Source organism: Mesocricetus auratus, unplaced genomic scaffold, assembly GCF_017639785.1.
Source record: "Mesocricetus auratus isolate SY011 unplaced genomic scaffold, BCM_Maur_2.0 Super-Scaffold_100008, whole genome shotgun sequence".
Classification (NCBI taxonomy): domain Eukaryota; kingdom Metazoa; phylum Chordata; class Mammalia; order Rodentia; family Cricetidae; genus Mesocricetus; species Mesocricetus auratus.
Genome location: NW_024429192.1, coordinates 86,674,711 through 86,688,878, shown reverse-complemented (window position 1 = coordinate 86,688,878; position 14,168 = coordinate 86,674,711). Strand labels below are relative to the sequence as shown.

General features: G+C 49.9%; 1 protein-coding gene across 1 annotated transcript in view; it reads right to left on the bottom strand.

The window, feature by feature from the left end:
• Medag (mesenteric estrogen dependent adipogenesis) overlaps positions 1–3,672 on the bottom strand; it is a 50,374-nt gene extending 46,702 nt beyond the window's left edge. Inside the window, exon 1 of the mRNA XM_040751399.1 lies at positions 3,652–3,672. The gene's annotated coding sequence lies outside the window, so the exon portion shown is untranslated. The remainder of the gene's footprint in view (positions 1–3,651) is intronic.
• Between the last annotated feature and the right edge of the window lie 10,496 nt (positions 3,673–14,168).

The following is a 14,168-nucleotide window of genomic DNA, read 5'->3' as shown; positions in this document are numbered from 1 at the left end:
CCAGGCTAGCACCAATCCCATGATCCTCCTGCCTCAGCCTCTCCTGAGTGCTGGGATTGCAAGTGTATTGCCGTGTCCAGGTTGGACCTGTGATTTTTAAAGAACACAGGTCTCCCATAAGTGTCTTTTCAAGAGATACTGTCTGGGAGTCTGCCTTCATAGTTGCAGGAATCCTGTGAAATCTGGGTTTGGAACAAGGCCTTCATATGTAGACCTTGGGGCATGGCTTAAGCAGACAAGCTTGCCTTTCCTGCTTGGGTATATTCAGCAGGAATACTGGAAATAAACATGCATGTTCTGAGGGCCTCTGCTTGGCCTGGCCTACACCCATGAGGGACTTGTCTATGGCTGGGTGTGTCTGGCAGCTTGTGAGCTGGGCTAGACTGAAATCCAGAGCTGGGGCTAGAGAGTTGTTGAGAGAAAATTCCTCCCGAGGCAAGATTCTTCCTGATGGGCCATACCTCCACAGTTTCTCTGGGAAATGCTCCCCGCCCCCAGTGTGCAGAGTTTCCTGAGAAAGGGTTGATAACCTTTCAAAGGCTTTATGGCTCCCAGAAAACTTATCCTATGATCTGAGACTGAACTTGCATGCCCTTGACCATTGGAAAAGCCTCAGTTGTCCGGGAGAAGCTTCTATATGGACTGATATGGACTGTACTTACTGGAGTTCCTGAAGCCCATAGGATGGGCCACACTGAGTCTGATGGAAGTCAATGGAAGGACATTGTTGAGGAAAAAATTGGAAGTTTGGTATAGGGAGGGAAGCCTAAGGGGCCTGCCTTGGGGCAGCCCTCTCATGAGTAACTAGCAGAGAAAGGCATCTTATGTGCACGTGCGTGTGCAGGTATGCGCCTGCACATACACACACACACACACACACACACACACACACACACACACACACATAGTCACCCATGGAAAATAGGCATGCCTTGTACAATAGATGATTGAGAGGCACCCCTGGGAACTCTGAAAAAAAATAAAAGTAAAGCTCCAGGCTAAATGTCCTGCTTCTGCCTGAGGGAATAATAAGACTAAAGGAATTCTAGTGTTCACGTTGCTGGTACCTTATTCCCACCCACTATGTGGGTGTATTGAAGCAATACACCATCATGAAAGATGCAAGATTTATGGTCCCAAGAGATCAACAAACATCTACAAGTCAATCATTTCACATTAAATTGGTGACAATTCTAACATTTAGTTCCATTTGAAACATCCCTTTGATTAATGCGAAGATTCTTGTGGCCAAAATGGTAACAGTAATATTTATGCTCTTTGTGCTCTTTGTAGCATAAAATATTAGGCAGAGGTGAGTGAAAGGTTCAGGCATTATTCTGACCTGCCCTGTCATCTGGCAGAATGCACTCAGGCAGCGCTCTGATCAGCCCAGGGTTCCATGAGTGCAGCCTGCATGCGGGTGTAAAGGACCCCTTTAAAAGACAGACCCCGGCCCACTTACTCCTCTCTCTCTCTCTCTCTCCCCCCTCTTACTTCTCACTTCTCTTCTCTCGCTGTCTGCTCTCTTCTCTCTTGCTCTACTCTTACCCCCCAACTCTCTCTCCCATCTCTCCCCCTCTCTCGTGTCTCCCCCCCCATCGATCTCCTGCACTGTAATAAACTATGGTTAATGTATCCTCTATGGCTTGTGTTCCATCTCGTGCCCTTCTAATTTTAACTTAAGCAAAAGAACAGCAGTGAGGCTGGAGAGATGGCTTAGCTATCAAGAGCACTGGCTAAGTTCCAAGTTCCATTCCCAGCACCTATACTGTGGCTCACAACTGTCTGTAACTCCAGTTCCATGGGAATCCAACGCCCTCTTCTGGATTTCCTGGGTTCTGCACACAATCATATATCCCAGCAAAGACTCACATGCATAAAACTAAAATAAATATATTTTTAAGTTAGCCAGGCGTTTCGGTCAAGGACAATAAAACTGAAGAATTCTCACTCAGAAGCTGTCACGGCGTGTAGCACACCACTCACATGTATGTGCCGATGCTAGTGTGAACACACGTCCAGTACCGACTGCTAACCGAGAGACAGCTCAGGGTATAGACTTGTGCACACCACATGATGCCTGACCATGGCGTGTCAATGCAAAGCAGCTCTCACTCCAGAGGGAGTTCACAGTTTATCCTGAGCCAAGCATGAGTGACTATGGCCCAGAAACACAGATTCAAGCCGCCCCAGATGGTGCATTCCACCACGGAAGTGGTTACATCAACTTTGCAGTCACAGAACAAAAGGCTGAAGCAATGTATTCCACCAAACACACTGGTGAGTGGGTCCCAGCAAACAGGGAAAGCTCTGCTATAGGTTCCAAGTGATGACACTCGTAGCGTTTGTGTTTGTGGAAGCTGGTGGTCTGCTAAGTTAATGCACTACAAATGCTTCTACCTAAGAGTCAAAATAACGGGGGAGAACATGTCAGGGAGTGAGAGTCATATAGGCTGCCAAGCTGGCAGGGGAAAGAAAGCTGTCAGGCAAGAGGAAAGCTGGAACCTTCCCTCCTCCAGCCCAACACAGTGTCAGCCCAAAACTAGAACTGGCTGGAGCACAGAGGGCACCCCAGACTCTGTGAAGGTGACCTGCAGTTCATTATAATAATAAGCCACACACGCGCGCGCGTGCGCACACTCACACACACACACACGCGTGTGTAGAGATTTAAAATGCTAATTTTAAATGCATGGAGGATGCAGAGCGGGTAGCTGCACGACTGAGAAATCCTGTGCTATGCAAATGAGCCAAAGGTCACGCTGTGCAACATACAAGTCCCTGCCCATTGTGCAGTGGTTGCCCCTGAGCTCCCAGACTTGCCCCCAGTGCTGGCCTACTCCTTCCCTTGGACGTGTATTCTTTCTCAGTGAATGCTCTCCATTAATTGCTACCAACCATTCATATGTCTCTGTCCAATCCAAACTTCTGAGACACAAGCACATGGAAAACCTTGTAATCATGGAACCCTGATACCCACCAATATCAAGGGAATACTGAGTTAGACACAGAGGAGGGAAACAAATAGCCCCAGATAATTTTGGCTCTTCATCTGCAAGATTCCAAACTTCCATAATCACGTAAGTCTTACGTGGCCAATCAGCCTGCAGAATGTTATACACACGTGTGTGGCTCTTTGAGGGAACTCTAGTGCCTCAAAAGATGATAAAACGCATTACCCTTCATGCCGCCACTCTATTGCATTTTATGGTTATTTTAGAGTATACTCTTTCTGTTAGGATTCAGGCATTATGCCGGCCTGCCTCCCAGTCGTGCCCCCCGCCCCCCGCCCCGTCACCTGGCAGAATGCACTCAGGCAGTATCCTGGCCAGTCCAGGGTCCTATGGCTGCTGCATCACTACACAGTCTGAATGCAGGCACAGAGGGCCCTTTAAGAGGAAAACTCCACCCACTATAGCTCTCCTTCCTGCTGTTCCTCTGAAGGAGCAAACATGACTTTTCCTGTCTCCCTCTCTGCCTCTCTCTTCCTCTCTCTCCCTCCCTCTCTTTCTCTTCTCTCCCCCTTCTCCCTTCCCTTTCGCCCAATAAAACTTCCCACTCAAGTTCAGTCTGCCTGGCATGTTTGTCCCTCGCCCGCCGTGGAATCCGCAAAGGTCCCCCTCGAACCACATTATAACACTTTCTACTTACAAACAGTACTTTTTAAAAGTGTGCTGTAGATAGGAGTCACGTTGCAACAGCAGCAGCCTAGGCTGTCACCGTCTACAGGAGCCTCTTGACTGTATAAAATGGCCCGTGTAAAGAGACTGGCCTAAGTACCCTCTCCAGTGTTTGTACAGTGACGTCAACCAGCAAGCATATGGCAGGCGGACAGATCTACGTACGAGAACACTGGGAGCATTGTAAGAACACACCAGTTCTGATGGGTCTGCCAAGCAACAACAGGATGTTTACAAACTCCCAGTCAACCTCTGCTACCGATGTAATGGCTGCTTGACCTCTGCTATTGATGCAGTGTTTGGTTGGACAGGTTCACCATCCTCTGGGGTAGGGGTGGGGGCGGGGGCGAGGGCGGGGGCTGCAGCAGTTCCCCAGAGTCTGTAAACCGAGGCGACCCGGAAAAGTAGGACCCCACCCCTTCTTCAGACAGCTATAAAGGAGGGGGAGAAAAAAGGAGATCCTGTTTCTCAGGCTATGTTGTTCTCAACTGAGGTGGGTAATGACAGGAATGTATTTATATACACTAGGGCTTTGTAAAATAGTTTAGGGAGTTCCCATTTTATCCTATTTTTTAAGCTCAATTTTCAGCCTTAGTCACTATCGGGGAAAAAAATAGAAGGGAAAAAATTAGAAAAAGGAACTTATGGGAAAGTGCTGTGAGTGCCTCTCTCCCTCAGGCCGGCTCAGCTGTAACCATGGAGACGCCTGCTGGGCCCAGGAATGACTCCCTGGATTCACTGGCAGAGCCTTTGAAATAGAAGCAGCTAGAAGCACAAAGACAAACTTAACGTGCAGTCCTTGAAGAGAGCGCCTTTGACTCCCGCCAGCCATGAGCCAGGGACAACAGACGGCAGGCATGCCCCTCTCCTCTCCCAAGCTTCATTATTTGAGATCCTTTGCTTCAGAGAGCAAAGGCCCAACTATGCCTTTGCCTCGGATGGACTGGGCGCTCCCATCACCGCTGAAGAAACACCCCTGGGGGTGCATCCTGGAAAAGGGAAGCCAGGTCTTTGAGATTCTGGGGAGGGTGTGTGAGAAGCACCCTGTGCCTGTGAAAGATGTGCAGATGGTACCTTGGCTCAAGTACAGCTGAAAACGCTCTCCTGGTTGTCCCTTCTGCTGCACACGGCCCCAGTTCCTTCCCAACTGGAGAAGGCGGCTACCTGTGAAGATGGCTGGGCATTTCATCTCACTGTGACAAGGATCATCCAGATCCAGAGAGCCACAGGAAGAAGAGCAAGGTTAAAGGGCATGCAGGTCCAGGGAATGCCCATAGCTGCGTCCACACAATTTCCCTGCGAGCATCCTGTGCAATCAGAGACACTAAAAGTGCCATGCCCAGGGCTGAAATGGGTGCTGGCCCTGGGAACCCACGCATGTGCTGACAGTACAGTGGCATGGCATCTCTTACAGGGCTTTCCACAGGTGCCTAGGTCTCCCCGAATAGTTGTACCCTTGAGGACATGCCACCACTCAACGTGCCAACCAACACTGCCAACCTGGCACTTTCTCTATCAAGGAGGATACCATCTCATCTCCTCCAGGGTTTGTTCCTGGCTCATGGTTACTACAAGGCACAGTTAGGAGGACTCTGCCAGGGTGTCTCCACACTTCCTTCTAAAGAGGAAGCTTGCCAGAATCCCCTAGTCCAAAATGCATGGGAGCTACCCCCTTTCTTCCCTGCAAAGGGCAAAGCCAGAACTAAACCTTGTGCTCTTCCCTTCTCTGGCCCAGCAACTGCAAACCTGCCTAACCTGGAAGACAAACAAGAAATAAAGGCCACATGAAGCCTCGACTGCTTCCTCGAAGCTATTTATTCTGATCTCCCAACACGTGAGTTAATTGGATGGGTTCCGGTGACAGACATCCCAGACAAAACTCATAGCTTTCTGCCAAGACAACATACTGCACGCTACTCTACTCCTACATTGGGACTGAGCAACTGTACGTGGACACAGGAAATCCCACAAAAGCACTGATTCCCTGCGTGTTTTTTCTGTCATTTGTGGGTATTGCTGGGTTTGAAGTTCAAAGGCAGCCATGGGAAAAGAAGAAACAGAAACATGTTTGGGCATAACCAGCTAGAGCCTCCCAACAGGAGGGAAGGAATTATCCTGACTGACACTGTCTCCTGGTTCCAGGTGCCTTTGACACAGGCAGGCTCCCTCCACACACCCTGTCCTGTGTTCCCATGCCCATGGGACATACCCACTCAGGACACCTGGACCACCCCCACCCCCAGACAGTGTGGTGCCTAACTCACTGTTGCACCAATGAGGCAGGGCTGGTCCCAAGTGCCCAGACAGAGTGGCAAACACCAGGGAGGCCTTCCCTCCTGGCCATGGCCACTGACCCAGCCCTCCTGCCCTCCCCATTAGCTAGTCTGGAGCCAAGCGCTGAAGGTAGAAGACTCCATTTAATCCTTGCCACCACGCTATAGAGGCAGCCCCAGTTTAATCCCGGATTTGGAAGCAGAGAGACACTGTGACTTAGAATGGTTAAGAAAGGTGTGCAAAGACTTGCGAGAAGAAGGTGGTTACAGACTCCCGCTCTACAGACAGAAGTGTACTGATCTCCTTACAGTCAGCCAAGACTCCCCAGGGCAGGACCCCAGGGAGTGGATGGAGGCAGTCCACTTTATAAAGAGGAAACAAATTCAAAGCAAGTGGGCCTGCCCCGGGCCATCAAGAGCCAACTCTCCCTACAACATAACTACCTCTGAGGAATGGAGCCCCATGACAGCCGCCCAGGCTCCCTCCTGGCAAATGCCAGCTGAGTATGGCTTCCCATGTGACTTCTAGGCATCCCAGTGGTGATGAGCCATTTCATTTCCATTAATTCCCTCCTATTGATTAAACTTTCTTAAGTGGCTTAAGTTGTAGCATGAAAGGTTTTAAGTTGGAGTTTTAGAAGAAAACAAGAAAACAAATAGGGTCTAGGGAATTAGGAGATTTTATACTTCCTGTTGAGGCTTTGCCTACTAAGGAAGTGTATGCAATCTTGTGCTCTCTCTCTCCCTCTCACTCTCCCTGTCCCTGTTCCTGTCCCTCTCCCTCTTCCTCTCCCTTTCCTTTTAAATAGCTAAGGACCTGCTGTAGCCAGATGAGTTTGAAGGAATCTGAATGAAGGACCCCTTGAGGTATTTGTAGCTAACTTGATGATCCCCAGCTTATAAAGAGACACTAGGTGTGTTTCAGTACAAACTCCAGGTTACATGCAGGCCAGATACTTATGTCTGTAGCCTTACTTCTTTTGGCACACTTAGTGTTTGTTCTCCATGAAAAACACAATTTTTGTTGAAGAAAATCAGTTGACACAACAACCCAGGGCTGTTTGACACTGGAGCGGGTCTGTAGGCCTTCTCAGACAGTGCCTGCATGCTCTGTCCAGTCCGCATAGCCATCGATGTGACCTTCTGGTGTCTTTAGTAACATCATAGGACACTGCCAGGTATCAACCTCTCAGACGTGCCCCATTCCATCAAGGTAAACCCCGAGCCCTGCCAGATGTTGTAAAATGGCATCATTGCCCAGACAATAGGCTTTTGCACTGAAGAGTGTGACTGACACATTCTGCTTTTATCTCTCCCATGAGAACTCGGTCAAACCAAGTCTCTAGTTTTCCTTGGGGGGGGGGCCAGAAGTACTCACCAGGTGTTGAAATCCAAACTGAGTTCTTCCAATTGTCAACTTCCCTGCCCTGAGGGGCATGTTGGTTTCTGCCTAATGAGAGAGCCAGGGTAGGCAGGAGTCTGGAAGACACAGCCCAATCTGCTGTTTACTCTGGTGCTAATCCAAAGCATGTGTACAGGAAAATGGCCTCATCTGCCTCCAGCAGCTCCAGCCACTCAGCTGCATGAAAGTGGCCTTCAAAGTCAATTGCCTGTCTTTTTCTGTCTTTTTACTGATTTATGTTGGACAACGAGCAAGGACCCCTTGACGTATTTGTAGCTAGCTCAATGATTCCCAGTTTATAAAGTGGCACTGGACAGTGTATTTGGGTTCAGATCCCATCAAGGCAGAATTAAAATCCCCAGCCCGCCGCTGTGTTCATAATGTAAGCACTTTAGATAAGCAGGACCATCAAACCCTAAATGGAGGAGGAAATGAAACATAGGTTTCTTCCGAGCCTGAGCCCGCATCTCCTTCCAAACCAATGTTTAAAACAGCCATCACATAGGATTTTCCCCATGAAGTGCCCATGAGTGACAACGGTAAGGATCATCAGATAGGGTTGGGGGACCTGGGAATGTTCCTATTTGCCCAGATTCTTGCATTCCAGCTAACAGTATCTGATTTCTTGGGAGCCTTCTAACAGCATGTTTCCCTTTAGAATGTGAATCTTACAGAAAAGAGTCGTCTACTCAATTGCTATGGTGTCGCTTCAGGGTTCTGAGAGTCCAGCTTCACTCCATACCAGTTCCTTCCCAACGCTCCCACTGCCCAACCTCCCCCATGCCCTGAAGTACTACAAGTTCCCAGATCTCTGGGAGCTGGCTCTCCTCAGCTGGTACGGGGAGGTTTGATAGCAGTTACTACAGCCTGGAGGACCCTCTTCTACACTTTCCCGATGAGTCTTGAGCCATAGCAAGATGGAAGATTTTAAGTCTCCCGGTACAGCAACCAGAAGTCACACAAACGATTTGGGGATTGCCAACTGTATGCCGACTGTATTGCATTTCTCAACAACAAATTCATACAATGTTTCAACTGAAGGGAAACTTAGAGGTCTAACTCAGCCCACAAAGCAAGGAAACTGAGGCACAGTGACTTCCTGAACTCAACAGAGCCCGGGATCCTTAAGAATCCAGTCACTTGGAGGTTCTAGCAGGAAGGGCAGCTACTCGTGTATACCCTTGACTGAAGACCCACGTGGGAGGAGGCGAGGGGGGAGGGCTGGGAGGAGGGGTGGGAGGGAGAACTGTGGTTGGAATGCAAAATGAAATTTTTAAAAAATTAAAATGAAAAGAAAAAATAATAACCCAGATGCAAGCCAAACTAAGCCATCCAAAGAGAGACTGACTCAAAGCTCATCCTGACCGCATCTCCAGCGTCCAGGGAAAACTGCTCACGCCTACCAATTCATTGCTTTTAATTTCTCTCTTCACGCTCCAGCTCCCTCCCCCATCCCCCCGGCGCCCCTTTTTCCTGTCGCCTGCACTATTTAGCCATGTCCAAGCCGGCTACTGTCTTTGTGCCTGATTTTTTTTTTTTTGCCACCCTCTCCTTTGAGCTTCTACAGCCTGGGATTCTGTTGCTCTTGCTGCGTAGCTGTCGTACCTCATCACGCCACTTGGTGGCAGTGTTTCAGAGCAGTCCTGAACCCTGCAACGTGGCTCTGGGCTGGGCCCAGGTTCTTTCCAGCACAAACAACAGTGGGCGAGCAGGCAGAGAACAGATTCGCTGTCCGTGTTTGGGAAAGGATGAGCCTTCAATATTATGGTAACGAGAAAGAGAGGTCTGTAACCTGTCCGCGAGCTTTCAGTGCCTGCTTTATCCACAAGGCCGACATCTGCTGTCACCTTAACAAAGGAATCTCAAATAGGGAAAGCTGTTTGGGAGGTGACTGTCACCTTCTGCCCTCCTCATTTTTTGATTTTTTAAACCCACCATTGGGCCCTGATTTCATCCACAAAAACCATCAAGCAAAGAGGAAGAAAGGCAGTCCCTGGAGCATTGTGTGTGTGCTGGACAGGATAGTAATGGCCTAATCCTTCTAATGGCTTTGGTCACTGCAGGATGCTAGCTATTAGAAGGGTCTGTTTTAAGGGAGGAGGAGGGAGGGGAGGGAGGGGAAGGATGGCCATCTGCTGATTACAGTACAACCAGGAATGGGAAGTACATTTAAAGGGACACAGTCCATAGGCCTGTAGACAAGTGAATTGTTTGTGGGTTTAAGGTATATTTAGGGCTTACGTTGTAGCACCTGAATATTTTCGTAATTCAAACTTTCAATGTGATGTCTGGGGGCTGGATGATTCCAGGAGCTACTCAGCTCCACCCCCTTGTCAGGAAGTCCCCAGGAGGACAATCAGGAATGGAAGTCCCTCACCGTTTACATCATGATCGGCTCCCATGGAAGGCAAGCCAAATGTTGTTATTACAAACAAGTCAGAGCCAGACCCAAACCGTGAGGGACACATTTGATTGTCTGGCCTTCTGCTCCAGCCCCCACCACCCCCACCCCCCACCCCCACCCCCCAGCCTCCACTTAAGAGGCAGTCCTCAGATCCCACTGGTGGGCCACCCCTCCGGCCTCCCCCACCCCCTCCGGCCTCCCCCACCCCACCCCCTTTCCTTCCTCTGTACTGTGCCTTCCCTTCCAGATCTGAGAGTAAAATGAAGAAACTGAAATCGTTCTCCACTAAAGAAAGCTGGAGGCTGCCCTTCCTGGTGTCCGGAATGGAGCTGAAAGGGACTTCCCCTCCAGTGAGGTTCTGACTCAATAGGTAGTAACTGTTGGTCTATTTTGGGGGATTTTACACCCCAGCTTGATGAGAAGGGAGATGTCACTTGTTGAGATATCAATGCATTCTCTCATTGAGCAAAATAGCAAACATCTGTCCCCTGAACTGAGAAGACATGAAGCCTTGAGGAGAGAGAGTTCCAGAACACAGATCAGGGAACAGCCCCTTATGTGGGTGATGCCGGTGTGGAGAGAAAGACCCACGAGGTTACAGGAAAGCTGAATGTAAGATCTTGAAGAAAGACAGTAGTTTTAGCTGAGGGGGGGGGGAAGGCAGGAGTTGGTCTGAAAGGTGGCCTCACACTGATCAGGCACAGGGGACAAGAGTATGAGGCTTGCTCACAGGCTTGGGGAGCTCGGTGGAGAAACCGGTGATACAACCAGCGAAGATCTGATCTGGAGGAAAATGGCAAGTCACCTAAAGTGAGACATTTAGTGTATTCAGCTACGGCAAGGCCTGGCAGGAGAGTGGCGGCCACCACAGAGCCAGACTCCACGGAGATGGGCATGTCGTATAGAATCTGAGGCCTAAGAAAGCCAACAGATCAGGATGCAGCTGCCATTGACATGATAGGTCACTCCGGTTCCAAGAGGAAGGAGCACACTATGCAACGGGGGGGGGACACAAGCGTTATACGTGGTCAAGAGGATGGAAGAGGATGGTGGGTGTGAGGCTTTACTGGGCATTGTGACAGGGGCTGGACAGGGCAAATCAAGGTTCAGCATAGGCTAAAATGTATGCTTCGCAACTCTGGGGTCACTTCTTGCTTGGTACCCAGACTAGAGGTGATCAAAAGGAGGCTGGTACCCTTGAGAATGAGAGCTCGATAAAGGAGGTGGCGGGGACGGGGGCTTGGGTTGATTTGTGTCTGAAAGATATGCCGTGGTGGGAGTGGAGAGGGCAACCGGTTACTAATCCTCGGACTTTTCCCTCCAAAGCCAGCAAGGCCCCAGATGTCAAAACATCAGAATACGGTGCCCCATGAGATCATTCAGGACAGTGTGTCTCGAAGCCCCGTCATCTCCTTATCCCTCTGGCTGTCACCCAAGGGCTCCAGGTTGGGTGACTCATCCTCAGGCCCTCACTGACTCTCCCCTGCTACTCCCTTCAGGAATGAGGCTCCCAGGAGAGGTTCACATTGATTCAGTGGCCTCCGTCCAGCACTGACTGTTCTGCACGGGCAGCTCTTTATGTCAGGCTGCCTATGCTGGCTGCCCATGAATCAAGTGCCTAGCCCTGGTCCAATCCATCTCATGGGTCTCATGACTTGGCAAGCTATGCCGAGAAGCCCTCCTTGGTAGGGTGGGGGCTGCATCGGGAGAGACGTTCAGAGCATTCTGAGAAAATATAAGGAGCTGGCTCTTGGCTTTTCTCATACAAAGGTTGTAGAAATCAGAAAATGAGTCCACGCCACAGCTGCAAATGCGTCTGAGGGTGCTAAACTAGGGGACAGATGGAATCATCGTTGTCATACAGGAGATGAGCTCGGCAATAGTTCTGGGAACAGGATGGGGAGGAAAGTGCCTGAAAACTGGAAGGTTGGTGGGAATCTTAGACAGGTCCTCGTGCATCCCAGCAACTGGGGGGAGGGGGAGGCCCTGGCTGTGGTGACAGAGAAGGAAGGACAGTTCCCAGGGGCCAGCTGAGGGAAGTGCCACCAGGGCTTCATGGCTGACTGGCCAAGGAAGGAGACAGAGAACAACTCACAGACCATGTTGAGATTAAAAGCCCTGGGGCGAAAAGGACAGTGTCTCACCAACAAAAACCAGCCAAGTACGGAAAGGGAACAGAGGCAGGAGGATTCAGTTTAGATGTGTTTGATCTAAGTTGTGTTTGATGATGAGCACAGGATTAATCAATGCATTATTGCGCCTTGGCAACCAAAATATTTGAGGAGACAAGAAGGAAGACTGATTTGGGTTCGTGTTTTCAGAGGTGTTACCCCGTCATGGTGGGGAGGGTGTGGTGTGACAGAACAGCTCAACATTATGACAGACGGGATGTACAGGGGAGTCACCTAAAGTGGCCAGGACAAGATACAGCCACTAAGACCATACCTCCAGTGACCTGCTTCCTCTGAACAGGGAGGAAGCTGCAACACTTCTAACCGTCTATTCAAATTTTGAGTCCATCAATGGATCAGAGCATTCATTGGCTCAGAGCTGTGCCATTTCATTGTCCCTAACATGCCCTCAAAGTTTTGCCCATGGACGTGCTTCACCAGTCTCCTAGGCGGCTCCCAGTCCAATCAAATTAACCCTGGCACGCAGCGCCGGCCCCCGGATGCTGCTGGGCAGGAAGCCGTGGGACTCTGCCAGCAACACTCTCCTATGCCATCACAGGAGTGGCTCCTGCTTTTCACCCATGTGTTCAGCCCCTCTACAAACACAAGCACCACATCCCTGCACCTCCTCGGAGCCCTCAAAGTCCTGCATGCACGGCGCAGCCGAGATCCTGCATGCGCGGCACACCCGAGATCCTGCATGCGCGGCGCATAGGTGCTGGTAGCGCTTGTTCAGTGATCTCCCCACCTCTGTCTTAGTGTAGACATTAAAGGGTGAACATGTGGCTCTCTGAGCGCCTGTAAAGGACTTGCCTCCCTGCCTGACGCTGGAGCCAGCAGGATGGAAACCCAGGCTCAGAGAGCATCTGTGGAATGTGCATTCTTGGGAAAGAATCTTGAAATATTTGTTAACTTGGATACCAACAAGCTAGCTTTTTAGGTTATCCTTTTATTCTTAATTTTATCAATTTTTACCTTACGTATATAAGCGTTTTGCCTGCATGTATATGTGTGCAACCATATATACACACAGTGCCTGGAGAAGCCAGAAAAGGGCATCACATCCCTTGGTTCTGGAGTTACAGATGGTTGTGAGCCATCATGTGGGTGCTGGGAATTGAACCAATGTCCTCTGCAAGAGCAGCCAGTGTGCTTAACCACTGAGCCATCTCTATATTATCTTTTCTGCTGTACAGAAGTTTTTCTCAATAACCAGTTAGTCTACTTTGTATTACCATGATAAACTACCTGAGATAGCCAATTTACAAATAGGAAGGTTATTTTGTCTCAAAGCTTTAGAGGTTTCAATATATGATTGTTTGGGGACCCAGGTGATGGAACACGTGTTGGGAACACACAGCAGGAGGCCAGGAGTCAGAAAGGAAGAGAGCAGCATCCCACAGTCTCCTTCGAGGACACTCCTCTGGTGACCTGAAGACTCCCCACTGGACCCCACTGAAGGTCCCGATACCTCCCAGTAGTGCTATCCTAGGGCCCAGACCTTTAACACACTGGCTATGGAGAGCGCTCAGGATCCAAACTACAGCACCGCTGAAGACAGGCCCACAGTAATCCAGAGATTGGTGCTGGGGGATAAAGAGCTGATCGATTGCCCTATCAAGTGTGGAGTTTCTTCCTAAACTGACTTAACAGGAATCTTGCTCACAGTGACCCAGACCTGTCAGGGACAGGACAATGGTCAAGGTTGAAACCTAGTGTCTCAGGTCTACTCCAGGACTCAACTGAATCTAAGAAGAGACTGTTGGCTTCTCTCTGTAGCATGGCCACATGGTGATAACTGTCTACTCTTCCAGACTGACAGCTCTGAGCTAACAAGGCTGTTGTTGACTTCCTGTTGTCACACCAGCGCCTGCCCTGTGACGAGCCACTGGTGATGCTCATCAAGTGTCTCCCGGCCAGGCCTGGGGTGCGACTCATTGGCAGAGCACTTGTCCCACATGCATGAAACCCTAGGCTCCAGCACTGACACTAAAAACATACATTATTTTTACATACTAATCCCAGCTCCCCCTCTCTCCCACTCCCCACCTTCCCCTCACCCCACCCCCTTTTGCTCCATGGGGAGTCAATACAGTCTGTCCCAGCAGCACTTTGAGGCAGGACCAAGGTCCTCCCCCCCCCCGTGTCTAAGCGGAGCAAGACATCTCTCCATGGGAAATGCATTCTGAAAGCTAGTTCATGCACTGGGAATCCATCCTGGTTCCTCTGCCAGTGGCC